This window comes from Chlorocebus sabaeus, chromosome 3 (genome assembly GCF_047675955.1).
Source record: "Chlorocebus sabaeus isolate Y175 chromosome 3, mChlSab1.0.hap1, whole genome shotgun sequence".
In the NCBI taxonomy this organism is placed as follows: domain Eukaryota; kingdom Metazoa; phylum Chordata; class Mammalia; order Primates; family Cercopithecidae; genus Chlorocebus; species Chlorocebus sabaeus.
Window position 1 is genome coordinate 59111240 of NC_132906.1, and position 13132 is coordinate 59124371.

A 13132-nucleotide genomic window follows, 5' to 3' on the forward strand; every position below is an offset into this window, starting at 1 on the left:
CCTGAGACTGCAGAAAGCAGCAAGGCCCTGGGCCCAGCCCATGAAACTATTTTTCTCTCCTAGGTCTCTGGGCCTGGGTTGGGAGGGGCTGCTGTGATGACTTCTCACATGCCCTGCAGACATTTTCCCCATTGTCTTGGTGATCAACATTTGGCTCCTTGTTACTTATGTGAATTTCTACTACTGGCTTGAATTTCTCCTCAGAAAAAGGGTTTTTCTCTTGTATCACATCATCAAGATGTAAATGTTCTGAACTTTTATGCTTTGCTTCTCTTTTAAACATAAGTTTTAATTCCAAACCATATCTTTGTGAATACATAAAATAGGATGATTTTAACAGCACCTAAGTCACCTCTTGAGTGCTTTGCTGCTTAGAAATTTCTTCCACCAGGTAAATCTTCTCTCAAGTTCAAAGTTCCATAGATCTTTATGGCAGGGGCAAAATGCCACCAGTCTCTTTGCTACAACGTAGCAACAGTCACCTTTATTCTAGTTCCCAAGAAGTTCTTCATCTCCATCTGAGACCTGGATTCCATTGTCCATATCACTATCAGCATTTTGGTCAAAGTCATTCAACACGTCTCTGAGAAGTTCCAAATTTCCCATGTCTTTCTGTCTTCTGAGCCCTTCAGACTTATCCAACTTCTGCCTGTTACCCAGTTCCAAAGTCGCTTCCATATGTTGGGGTATCTTTATAGCAGTATTCTACTCCTAGTACCAATTTACTGTATTAGTCCATTCTCACACTGCTATAAAAAACTACCTGAGACTGTGTAATTTATAAAGGAAAGGGGTTTAATTGACTCACAGTTCTGCATGACTGGGGAGGCCTCAAGAAACTTACAATCATGGTGGATGGGGAAGCAAACATGTACATCTTCACACAATAGCAGGAAGGAGAAAAGCCAAGCAGAAGGGAGAAAAGCCCTTATAAAATCATCAGATCTCAGGAGAATGCACTCACTATCACGGGAACAGCAGCATGAAAGTAAATGGCATCATAATTCAGTTATCTCCACCGGGTCCCTCCCACAACACATGGGGATTATGGGAACTACAGTTCAAGATGAGATTTGGGTGGGGAACACAGCCAAATCATACTACATGCACACTGAAATTTCTAGGATAACCATTTGAGAACAGCAGTAGAATGTACCACTTCCAGGTTAATAGAAAGAGAAAAACTGAATTAGAAAAATATAATCTGGCCAGGCATGGTGGTTCATGCCTGTAATCCCAACACTCTGGGAGGCCAAGGCAGGAGAATTGCTTGAGTCCAGGAGTTTGATGAGACAGCCTGGGCAACATAGTGATACCTCATCTCTACAAAAAAATCAAAAAATTAGCCGAATATGGTGACACACACTTGTTGTCCCTGCTGCTCAGGAGGCTGAAGTTGGAGGACTGCTTGAGCCCCAGAGGCGTAGTCTACAGTGAGCCATGGTCATGCTACTGTACTCCAGCACGGGCAACACAGCAAGATCTTGTCTCAAAAAAAAAAAAAAAAAAAAAAATTCCAAAGGAAGGCAAAAAATAAGGAGGAAAGAAACATAAAAAAGGACATATAAAAAGCACAATATAAAATGGTAGGAAAAAATTCAAATATATCTATAATTACAAAAAGAGTAAATGGACTAAATGTTCCAGTTTAAAAAGACCAAGGTTGCCTCAACATGTTTTTCAAATGTTTAACAAGTTTATTGATGCTTAATTTACATATTAATTCATCCATTTTAAGTGTACAGTTCAGTAAGTTTTAGTAAATTTATAGCTGTGCATGCATCACCATAATTCAGTTTTGGAATACTTCTATTACTCCAGGAAATTTTCTCATATTATCTGGGATCAATCCCCATTCCCACCTCCAGCCCATAGTAACCAGTGAAATATCTCTATAATTTTGTTGTTTCTAGACATTTCATACAAATCAAATAATATAATAAGCAGTCATACGTGTTTGCATTCTTTCACTGGCATATGGTTTTGAGATTCTTCCACATGTGTATCAGCACTTTTTTGCTTTTCATTGCTGGACAGCATTCCATTGTAGGGATATGCCAACGTTTGTTTACCATTCACTATTTAATAGACAGTTGGGGTGCTTCCAGTTTGGGCTATTATGAATAGTGTTTCTATGAGATTCACATACAGGTCTTTGTGTGAACATATGCTTCCATTTCTTTTGGATAGATACCTAGGAGTGATTCTGGGTCACTGGGTAATTATATTTTTAACTTTATAAAGAACAATTTTCCAACGTAGCTCTATCATGCTACATTTTCTCCAGCAATATATGAGGGTTCCGGTTTCTCCTCATCCTTACCAAACCTTAGAATTGTCAGTCATTTTTATTTCAGCCATTCTAGTGAGTGTGTAATGTTATCTCATTGTGGTTTTAATTTGCATTTCCCTAATGACTCATTCTCCTGCATTTTCCCAGTTCTTTTGATTGTGTTGTCTTCTTATGGTATGGACTTACACCTGGAATATATAAGAGCTCTTTATATATTCTGGGTGTAAATGCTTTATCAGATACATGTTTTGTAAAAATTTTCTCCCACTTTGTGGTTTGTCTTTTCATTTTTTTATAAAAAATTTATTCTGGCTTTGGATGTCATCAGGAGACTTTCTAAAATCCAATTATATACTTTATACAAGACAAATAAAAAATACAGAAAGGTTGATGGTAAAAAGATGGGGGAAATATGGATAGAATATTAACAAAAGAAAGCTGGACAAATAAATATTAGTATTGGACCAAGCATTACTATAAATAGTGTCACCACGTAATGATAAAGAATTCAAATCACTAGCTAACTGAAATAATCCTAACCTTACCTGCACCTAAATCATATTGAACTGCAAGGAGAAATAAATCTATCTACCACCATACTGAGATTTTTAACATTTTCTCCTATTAATTGATATTCAAGGAAACAAAAAATAAATGGACTACATAATAAACACAATCCACATGTTTATACAATAGGAATTCTCTACCCAACAACTAGAGATCGCAATCTTTTAGAAATCTCATAGAACATTTACCAAAGTGGACCAATACTAAGCCATAATGCAAGTCTCAACAACTCTTCAAAGTACTGGATCATAGAGTTATTTTCTCTAATCACAATGCAATTAAATTAAAGATCAATAATTTAAACAAGATAATTAGAAAAGCTGCCAGCCACAGGGGCACGCATGTTCGTGTAGTCCTGGCTACTCAGGAGGCTGAAGCAGGAGGATCACTTGAGCCCAGGAGATTGCAGCTACAATGAGATATGATGGCACCATTGCACTCCATCCTGGGCAACAAAGTAAGACCTTGTCTTTAAAAAATAAAATTAAATTTAATCTAAAAAATAAAAAAGAAAAGCCCAAAGTGTTTGTAAATGAAGACACACAAATTTTTTTTTATTTTATATTTTGCATCACAAAATAAATAATGAAAATTATAAAATATTTAGGACTAACCAATAACAAAATACTACAAATCAGAATTGGTAGGATGTGTCTGAAGCAGTACTTTGAATCATGTAGAATCGCTGGCTCTCTCTTGTTACTTGGATTATGCTGTTTCACAGGACACATCACAAATCCCTGATGAATTTGTCTGAATACAGCTGATCAAAGAAAAGGTAAAAAAAGTTTCTTTTATCATAGCCCTGAGGTAAATTTAATTGTTGTACTTTCTTGATGTATTGCAGATGTTTCTAGGGGCATCATCTAAGGACTATTAATAATATCCTCAGATAAGCCCTGACAGATGCCTCAGACCACCAGCAGCGGTTGGGGAAGCCACTCTCTCAGGAGACAAGAGTACTCAGGATGACCTTGATGTTGGTCATTACGCCCACTGAGTAAACTGAAGGCAGGAGAATATATCAGGGAAATGTTGGCCTATAGAGAGCTGAAGGCTCCTCTTCACCAGCAGGCCCACACATACAAACGAAAGAGCCAGAGAGAGGAAGAGAGGGGAGAGAGATCCACTCTCCACATTCCTTTCTAGGTGATGATTTCTTTTTTTCTTTTCCGTTCTTTGTTTTTTTTTTTTTTTTTTTGAGACGGAGTCTCGCTCTGTCGCCCAGGCTGGAGTGCAGTGGTGCGATCTTGTCTCACTGCAACCTCTGCCTCCTGGGTTCAAGCAATTCTCCTGCCTCAGCCTCCTAAGTAGCTGTGATTACAGGTACGTGCCACCATGCCTGGCTAATTTTTTTTGTATTTTTTTTAGTGGAGACAGGGTTTTGCCATGTTGGCTAGGCTGGTCTCGAACTCCTGACCTCAGGTGATCCACCCACCTTGGCCTCCCAAAGTGCTTGGATTACAAGCGTGAGCCACTGTGCCTGGCCTTTTTTTTTTTTTTTTCCCCAGATAGGGTTTTGCTCTGTTGCCCAGGCTAGAGTGCAGCGGCACGAACATGGCTTACTACAGCCTCAATTTCCTAGGCTCAAACAATACTCCCACCTCATCCTCCTGAGTAGCTTGGACTACAGGTGTGCACCATCATGCCCAGCCAATCTTTTAAATTTATTTTTTGCAGAGACAGGGCCTCACTATATTTCCCAGGCTGGTCTTGAACTTCCAGGTTCAAGCAACCCTCCCGCCTCAGCCTCCCAAAGTACTGGGACTACAGGCGTGTACAGGCGTGGCCACCAGGCCCAGCCGATCATGGCTCCTTTCCATGAGGGTCAAAAGCTAGGGAATCTTTGAGCCAAAGTGCCAGTGGAGACCTTGCATTGGAATGCTGGAGTTAGACCTGAGTCCTCTTGTCTCTTCCTTCCAAGCACTGTTTCTGAGCTGCCTTGCCCTGAGAAAGCCTGAGATGGGGCTAGAATTTTGATTTGAACTCTAGGAATTGATCTGACGTCTAGGAATTGTGGCAAATGCTTGTGTTTTCCCTCTCATTCCCTTAGAGAGAACAACCAAAGATGCCGCTCAGTCCATCTTTATTGTTATAGGCTTTATGTACTAGCAAATTAGCCCTCCACGTGGATCAGGCCAGACCACCAGGGAGAAACCCACCCTGAGCCTGGGACAAAGGCTTTGGGCTCACAGAGAAAGTTTCCATTTCAGCTCCCTCCCTATACTTCTGCATCCTTAGCACACATCCATGGCCCTGAGTCAAACTGCCTCAGTCACCAGAAACATTTTTGCCATCTTTAAAGAGCCCTAGTGCTGGCTATTGCATATGTTTCAGGGATGCCTGAGGCCATGTGCACATTTGGCGATTCATGAGAAGGACTCAGCATTTAGTAGCCCCATGGTTAGGGTTTACTACAGTGCGAGGATACATGACAAGATGAGCAACAGAAAAAGACATAGGCAAAGTCTGGAAAAATTCATGCATAGGCTTTTAATGCTCTCTCCCTCCCCTGAGGAGACACATGAAGTGGGCTCCCTTTGTCAGCAGTGAAAAATTCAGTAATGTATGTGCAATGCTTCTGCCCGAGAAAGAGACTCAGCATTCAAATGTTTTATGTGGTTGGTTACGTAGGCACCCTCTGCCTAGAAAAAATCAGAATTCCAAACTCAAAGAAGGAAAGCAGGTATTCAGCATAAACCAAGTTGCTTGCGCAGTCTAGATACAATGAATCATTCTTATCAGCTAGAGAGTGGGTTAAAGTGCTGTGCTCCCAAACACCAGCCAAGGGCCAGCCTCCTGAGCAAGCCCTTCCTAAAGCAGCAGCCTCAGGTCTGCTATGTTATTTCTTTTCTGCATGGCTTTTAAACCTGAAACCCCTTCCTTTCCTGTTTGTGCAGCTTTGTAAGGTAGGAAAATGTTATATAAAAGTTGGACTTCACCTTCACATTAGACATCGCCACTGCTCTTTTGCACTCGAGCCCTGTAAGCTGTATGTTTTCATCACAGTATTAACTAAAGCTGATATCCCCAGTAGGCTTAAAACTGTAGGATTTCTGCACAGAGACCCGCTGTTGGTCTGATGGGGCTTCCCTTTGTAGGAGACCTGTCCTTTCTCTCTGGCTCCTCTTAACGTTTTTTCCTTCTTTTTGACCTTGGAGAATCTGATGATTATGTCTTGGGGTTGATCTACTTGTGGAGTATCTTAGTGGTGTTTTCTGTATGTCCTGCATTTGCATGTCAGCCTGTCTTGCTAGGCTGGGGAAGTTCTCCTGGATAATATCCTGAAGTGGGATTTCCAAGTTGGTTCCATTCTCCCCATCTCATTCATGTACTCCAATCAATCACAGGTTCAGTCTTTTTACATAGTCCCATATTTCTTGGAGGTTTTGTTTGTTCGTTTTCATTCTTTTTTCTCTAACCTTGTCTGCGTGCCTTATTTCAGCAAGATGGTCTTCAAACTCTGATATCCTTTCTTCTGCTTGGTCAATTCGGCTATTGATACTTGTGTATGTGTTACAAAGTTCTCACGCTGTGTTTTTCAGCTCTATCAGGTCATTTATCTTCCTCTCTAAACTGGTTATTCTAGTTAACAGTTCCTGTAACCTTTTATTAAGGTTCTTAACTTCTTTGCATTGGGTTAGAACATGCCCCTTTAGCTCAGCAGAGTTTGTTATTACTCATCTTCTGAAGCTTACTTCTGTCAGTTCATCCATCTCATCCTCTGTTCAGTTCCGTGCCCTTGCTGGAGAGGTGTTGCGATCATTTGGAGAAGAGGCATTCTGGCCTTTCGGGTTTTCGGTGTTTTTTCATTGATTCTTTCTCATCTTCATGAGTTTCAAATCTTTGAGGCTGCTGACCCTTGAATGAGGTTTTTGTGGAGACTTTTTTGTTCATGCTGTTGTTACTGCTTTCTGTTGGTTTTTCTTTCAATGGTCAGGTTCATCTTCTGTAGGGCTGCTGCGGTTTGCTGGGGGTTCACTTCAGGCCCTATTCATCTAGTTCTCTCCCACTCTTGAAGATGTCACTCGAGGAGGCTGGAAAACAGCAAAGATGGGTGCCTGCTCTTTCCTCTGGGATCTCTGACCTCAAGGAGCAGTGACCTGATGCCAGTAGGACCGCTCCTGTGTAGGGTGTCTGACAACCCCTGTTGGAAGGTCTCAGGTCTCACCCAGTTGGGTGGACAGGGAGCAGGACCCATTTAACATAGCACTTTGACTGTCCCTTGGTGGAGGGGGTGTGCTTTGCTGGGGGGAAATGCACTCATCTGGGCTGTCTGGATTCCTCAGAACTAGCAGGAGGAAAGACTAAATCAGCTAGGCCGTGGAGACTATGGCCACCCCCCTTCCCCTAGGGGCTTAGACCCAGGGAGATCAGGGTTCTGTCCCTGAGCCCCTGGCTGGAGTTGTTGGAGTTCCTGCAGGGAGGCCCCACCCAGTGAGGAGCGATGGGCCAGGGTCAGGTCTGAAGAGGCACTATGGCAGCAGTCTGCCACAGCCAGTGTACTGGGCTGTGGGGAATATCTCCTGGGACCAACCCACCCAGCCTCCCTGGTTTCAGGGGGGAGAAAAGTGTGGCCTGGAGCTATAGTGATGGCTGCTACCTTTCCCCCACCCTGAGAGCTTAGTGTGTTAGGCAGCTAGCAGTCCCAGTGTTGGTTGCTGTGCCTCTCCCAAGGAGCTCAAATGGCTCAGACAGCAGGCAGCCACAGCTGTGGTGCTGGCCACACCTCAGCTGGGAACTTGGCAGGCTTAAGCAGATTCTAGCTGAGTGGCTGTTGAGAATCTCCACGGCTCCATGACTGAGACCCTAGGCCCCCGTGGAGTGGGCTTACGTGTGGGATCTTCCGATCCGTGGGTTGCACAGTTCTGAGGATAAAGCATGATTTTCCAAGCTAGGTAGCATGCTCACTCATCACCTCCCTTAGCTGGGGTGTGGGGGCTCCCCTGACCCATGTGGCTCTCAGGTGGGCCACAGCACCACACTGCTCTTCCTTCCTCTCCATAGGTCATGCCAGCCACCTAGTCAGTTCTGATAATAGAACCTGGACACCTCATTGCTGGCACAGGATTCACACGCTGTTATGGTTTTTTATGGGAACCTCTGACCTCTGTTCCATAGTTTCACATGGCTGGGGAGGCCTCACAATCATGGCAGAAGATGAAGACCAAAGGAACATTTTACATGGCGGCAGGCAAAAGAGCTCTCATTCTTTCTATGGCTGCACAGTATTCCATGGTATATATGTATGACATTTTCTTTATCCAGTGTATCGCTGATGAGCATTTAGGTTGATTCCATGTCTTTGCTATTGTGGGTAGTATTTCAGTGAACATATATGTGCATATGTCTTTATAATAGAATGATTTCTATTCCTTTGGGTATATACCCAGTAATGAGATTGCTGAGTCAAATGGTATTTCTGTCTTTAGGTCTTTGAGGAATCTCCACACTGTCTTCCACAATGCTTGAACTAATTTACACTCTCACCAACAGTGTATAAGCGTTCCTTTTTCTTCACAACCTCACTGGCGTCTGTTATTTATTTTTTAGTAACAGCCATTCTGACTGGTGTGAGATGGTATCTCATTGTGGTTTTGATTTGCATTTCTCTAATGAAGATCTGTGAAGATTTTAACCCAGCTACTTATAATAAGAACATGTGAGTTTTAAAGGAATGTTTATAAATCATATTTTATAACAACTTCACTTGGAAGGTTTTATCTAAAAAACATCATAGTCAGATAACTCCTGTGTGATAGGCCCCAGGGACCACCGTAAGTACTGTGATAGCTTGTATAAAGGAAACTCTTTGGGGGATGCTGGGTAAATAACGGGCTTTCATTCAACTTAACATGGGTGTATTGAGGGCTTACTATCTGCCAGGGGATATTCTTAGTGCAGGTAATAGAGCAATGAACAAAATAGGCAAAACCTCCTGTTCTCATGAGCTTACGATCTATTACGGGTGGCGAGACAATAAGCAAAATAATTAAATAAGATGAAGAAAGTGCTCTGTGCCTGCTCTGGGCAACCTCTGCTTGCTTTGTCCCTCCCCTGGTTAGGAACGTAAGCTTCTGGTGCTGAGTTAGGTTCAGGGACCAGAAGAGTCCAAAGAATGTGAGCCTCACTTTAATAGAATTAAAAGCTTCCAGTTCTTTCTGGGCCATGATATAACCTATGACTGCGAAAGACCAGTGGCACCGTACAAAGGTAGCTTCCTTGTCGATTCTGGCAAGACTTCCCTGCACAGAACAAAGCTATAGGAAAACAAGGCAGGGGGCAAAGGGGCAAAGTCATGACAAAATGTGCTGCTTTTCATTCCAGCAGAGTTGTGCAAGTATGTAGATGTGTGTGCAGTATCTTCTCCCAATACAAAATCTACCTGCAATACTTCACTTATTTAAAAAAATTATTCATTAGTAAAATTACTCATCCTCTGTTCTCTGACCATAAAAAAAAATAGCACAGTAATAGTTCACAGAAAGTAGTAATTCAAGACATCCAAAGCAGGTGAATATGTCATAGGCAACGACTCAGGCTCTTGCTTAAACCCTGGGTGCCCAGTAGTTTGCAGCTGTATGGCACATCAAAAGAATTTATGATACATGGTAACTCTTTTAAAGTTTCATGGCTCAGCTGGGAATGGGGGCTCATGCCTGTAATCCCAGCACTTTGGGAGGCTCTGGCAGGAGGACCGCTTGAGCCCAGGGGTTCAAAAACAGCTTAGGCAATATAGGAAGAAGCTGTTTCTACAAAAAAGTAAAAAATTAGCCAAGCATGATGGTGTGCACCTGTAACCCCAGCTTACTTGGGAGGCTGAGGTGGGAGGATCATTATAGACTGGGAGGCAGAGGTTGCAGAGAGCTGAGATCTCACCACTGCACTCCAGCCTGAGCAACACAGCAAGACCCTGTCGCAAATAAAGGAGGTTGGGGGTGGGGGGTGTCATAGTTTTATTGGAATCATAAAGAACAGAATAGGCCGGGCACGGTGGCTCATGCCTATAATCCCAGCACTTTGGGAGGCTGAGGCGGGTGGATCACCTGAGGTCGGGAGTTTGAGACCAGCCTGACCAACGAGGAGAAACCTTATCTCTACTACAAATACAAAATTAGCTGGACTTGGTGGCGCATGCCCATAATCCCAGCTACTCGGGAGGCTGAGGCAGGAGAATCACTTGAACCTGGGAGGTGGAGGTTGCGGTGAGCTGAGATCGCACCACTGCACTCCAGCCTGGGCAACAAGAGCAAAACTCAGTCTCAAAAAAATAAAAAATAAAAAGAACAAAATAAACACCTTCCAAGAAATAAGGTGTTTATAGTAATAATAAAATTAGTTTAGTCTTCCAGCACAGTTGTAAATGCAGAATTCAACATTCAGATATTACCATCTGACTTAAAAAGTTATCCTGGCTTTTTGTGTGGTTATTACAAACAAGTCAATCAACGCCAGTTACAGTTGGCACCTTGAAGGAGCCAAACTGGAGGTTCAATAAAAACTTTAAAACAGCCCAATGCCCATCTTTCAGAAGCATGGCTTGATAGTGTTGCTTCTGACTCTAAAAAATAAAAGATGTACTTTTTTAGAAACCATGTATGTCAGTATAATTGCTCCTCAGTTGTGAGTCAAGATCATAATTAAAGTACCTACCATCAAGTGAAAGACTATGTAATTCATCTGGTAGGAGCTAAACTATTTTTACCTGAACAATTTCTTCTAAATATTATAGGTCAAGCACTATATCTCAAGCCTGCTGTAAAACATGTCCTACCAGTTTTACTATTCCACCAGAAACAGCATGCAAAGAGCCAGGTGCAGTGGTGCGTGCCTATAGTCCCAGCTACTCGGGAGGCTGAGGCAGGAGGCTGGCTTAAGCCCAAAAGTTCAAGACTGTAGTGCACAATGATCACATTAGTGAATAGCCACTGTACTTCAGCCTGGGCAACATAGTGAGACCCTGTGCCTTTAAAAAACCATGGAGAAGGGCCATGCCATGAATGCACATGTTGGTGCCATTTTGTTGATAACATCCCCATAGGATTTACTCACATCCACGTTTACAGCTAGGGCCCTGTACAGCAGTGGCTCTGTCATCACCAGAAAACGTATCGTGAAGAGAAGATATAACTGAGTGGGGAAAAAAATGTTCCTTAGGCACCTGGCAGCATGACCGTGAAGAAGGCTAAAAGCACTAGCTCACACTGACCTCTCAAACACTGCAAAGTTCAGAACAAAAGCTCACAGATATTATGCACATAAGAAATCTGTCCCAACATCAGCCTTCACTTAAATACCCAGTTAGTAAGAAAAGGGAAGGGTAAATGTACTAGGATCAATAGGGAATAATTAAAGCAAGCGCCACTTGATTCTTACAGCTGAGTGATAACAGAAATGCTACATTGAATTTCTTTTTCTTTCAGAGTAAGCCAATGTATTAATAGTTTGAAAGAATATATCTTCCATATGATTCAAGCCATCTAGTCTTATCACCTTAAACCACAACCCCTTATCACCTCCACCTCCACCCTAATGCCAATCACCAAATGCTGCAGCCCGTAATGAATGATAATTTGTCTAGCACTCTGGGAGGCCAAGGCCGAGGGATCACTTGAGCCCAGGTGTTCAAGACCAGCCTGGACAAGATGGCAAAACCCCATCTCTACAAAATATACAAAATTCGCCAGGTGTGGTGGCACACACCTGTGGTCCCAGCTACTCGAGAGGCTAAGGCGGGAGGGTTGCTTGATCCTAGGAGGTCGAGGTTGCAGTGAGTCATGATAACACCACTGCAGTGCACTGCACTGCCAGCCTAGGTGACAGAGCAAATAATAATAATAATAATTTGTCAAGCTATTAGAAAAGTGGTCACATCTATATTCATCTGCAGGAAGGAAAATAGGTAAGTGCTGTAGGACCTGCTTACTCGGCAGATAGCTTTCTATCCTTTTCTTTCCCTCTGTCTACATTATTATCCTGACCTGCTGTGACTTCACCAGCAGGAAGGTTTCAGCTGCCAACCCAGGGGAAATGCAGCAGCAGCAGCAGCGATGGGCTTCCTCCCACAGGGGAAGGCTTGAAGGGTCCTTCGCAGAACTGCCGACAGAGCAATCTTTCCCATCCACGACAGCTCTGAGTTATTCCAAAGCCACCAGCAAAGATGATGACCCAGGATTAAGGCAGCTGACAAGAACGGATGAACAAATCTTGGGCAAAGAATGAGGATATAGAAGAGCAATACATACCACATGTGGTTACAACGTAAAAATAGTATTTCTTTAATGTCTTCTAGAGTTGATAGTGACTTTGAATTAATTCATTAACTTTGTTTTTTTCTTTTGCATTAACTTTTTTTAAAAGGTCAGTACCGCAGCTGGGCGTGGTCAACTCACACCTATAATCCCAGCACTTTGGGAGGCCAAGGTGGGAAGATCACGAGGACAGAAATTCTAGACCAGCCTGACCAATATGGTGAAACCCCGTCTCTACTAAAAATACAAAAATTAGCTGGGCATGGTGGCGTGGGCCCTACTCGGGAGGCTGAGGCAGGAGAATCACCTGAAACCAGGAGGCAGAGGTTGCAGTGAGCCGAGATCACACCGCTGCACTCCAGCCTGGGTGACACAGTGAGAGTCTGTCTCAAAAAAAAAAAAAAAAAAAAAAAAGACTGTCTCAGTATCACAACCTATAATCGTCAAGATACCTCAGAGATCTTTTTGTAAAAAACTGATGACAAATTCTAAAACACACACAATCATTAAAGATGTTACATAGCTTCAACGTAGCCTTATAGCAAGTGGACTCAATAGACATAAAGGGCTTGTATTAATCTAATAATAAAAAATAACAATTTTGCATCAAGAGTATGAAATTCTGAAGATACAATCTGGGACACCTATCATGATGCTAATTTTTGCTAACTATTTCAAGTTTGGTACAAAGTAGAACTATGTCTTTTAAAAAGCTTTTGAGATAACTCCATACATTTTAAAAACAAAAACCTATCCTTATGTGCTAAAAGATTTTTTAAGTAGCAGCAATTTTGACATTAATTTGCTAACAATACTGCCTTAAATATGAAAACACTAATATTAGCACCAGACCTTAGGAGCAATAACCTTTACAAACATCTCTCAGGATAAACATATTAGCAGTTGAAGAAAAACGTGAATTCTCAAAACACTCACAACTCAAGATGAATCTCCCTTGTCCTTTCTCTCTCTGGGGTTTTGTAGATAGATCTAAACTTACATTTTATTCATAATGTGTAGC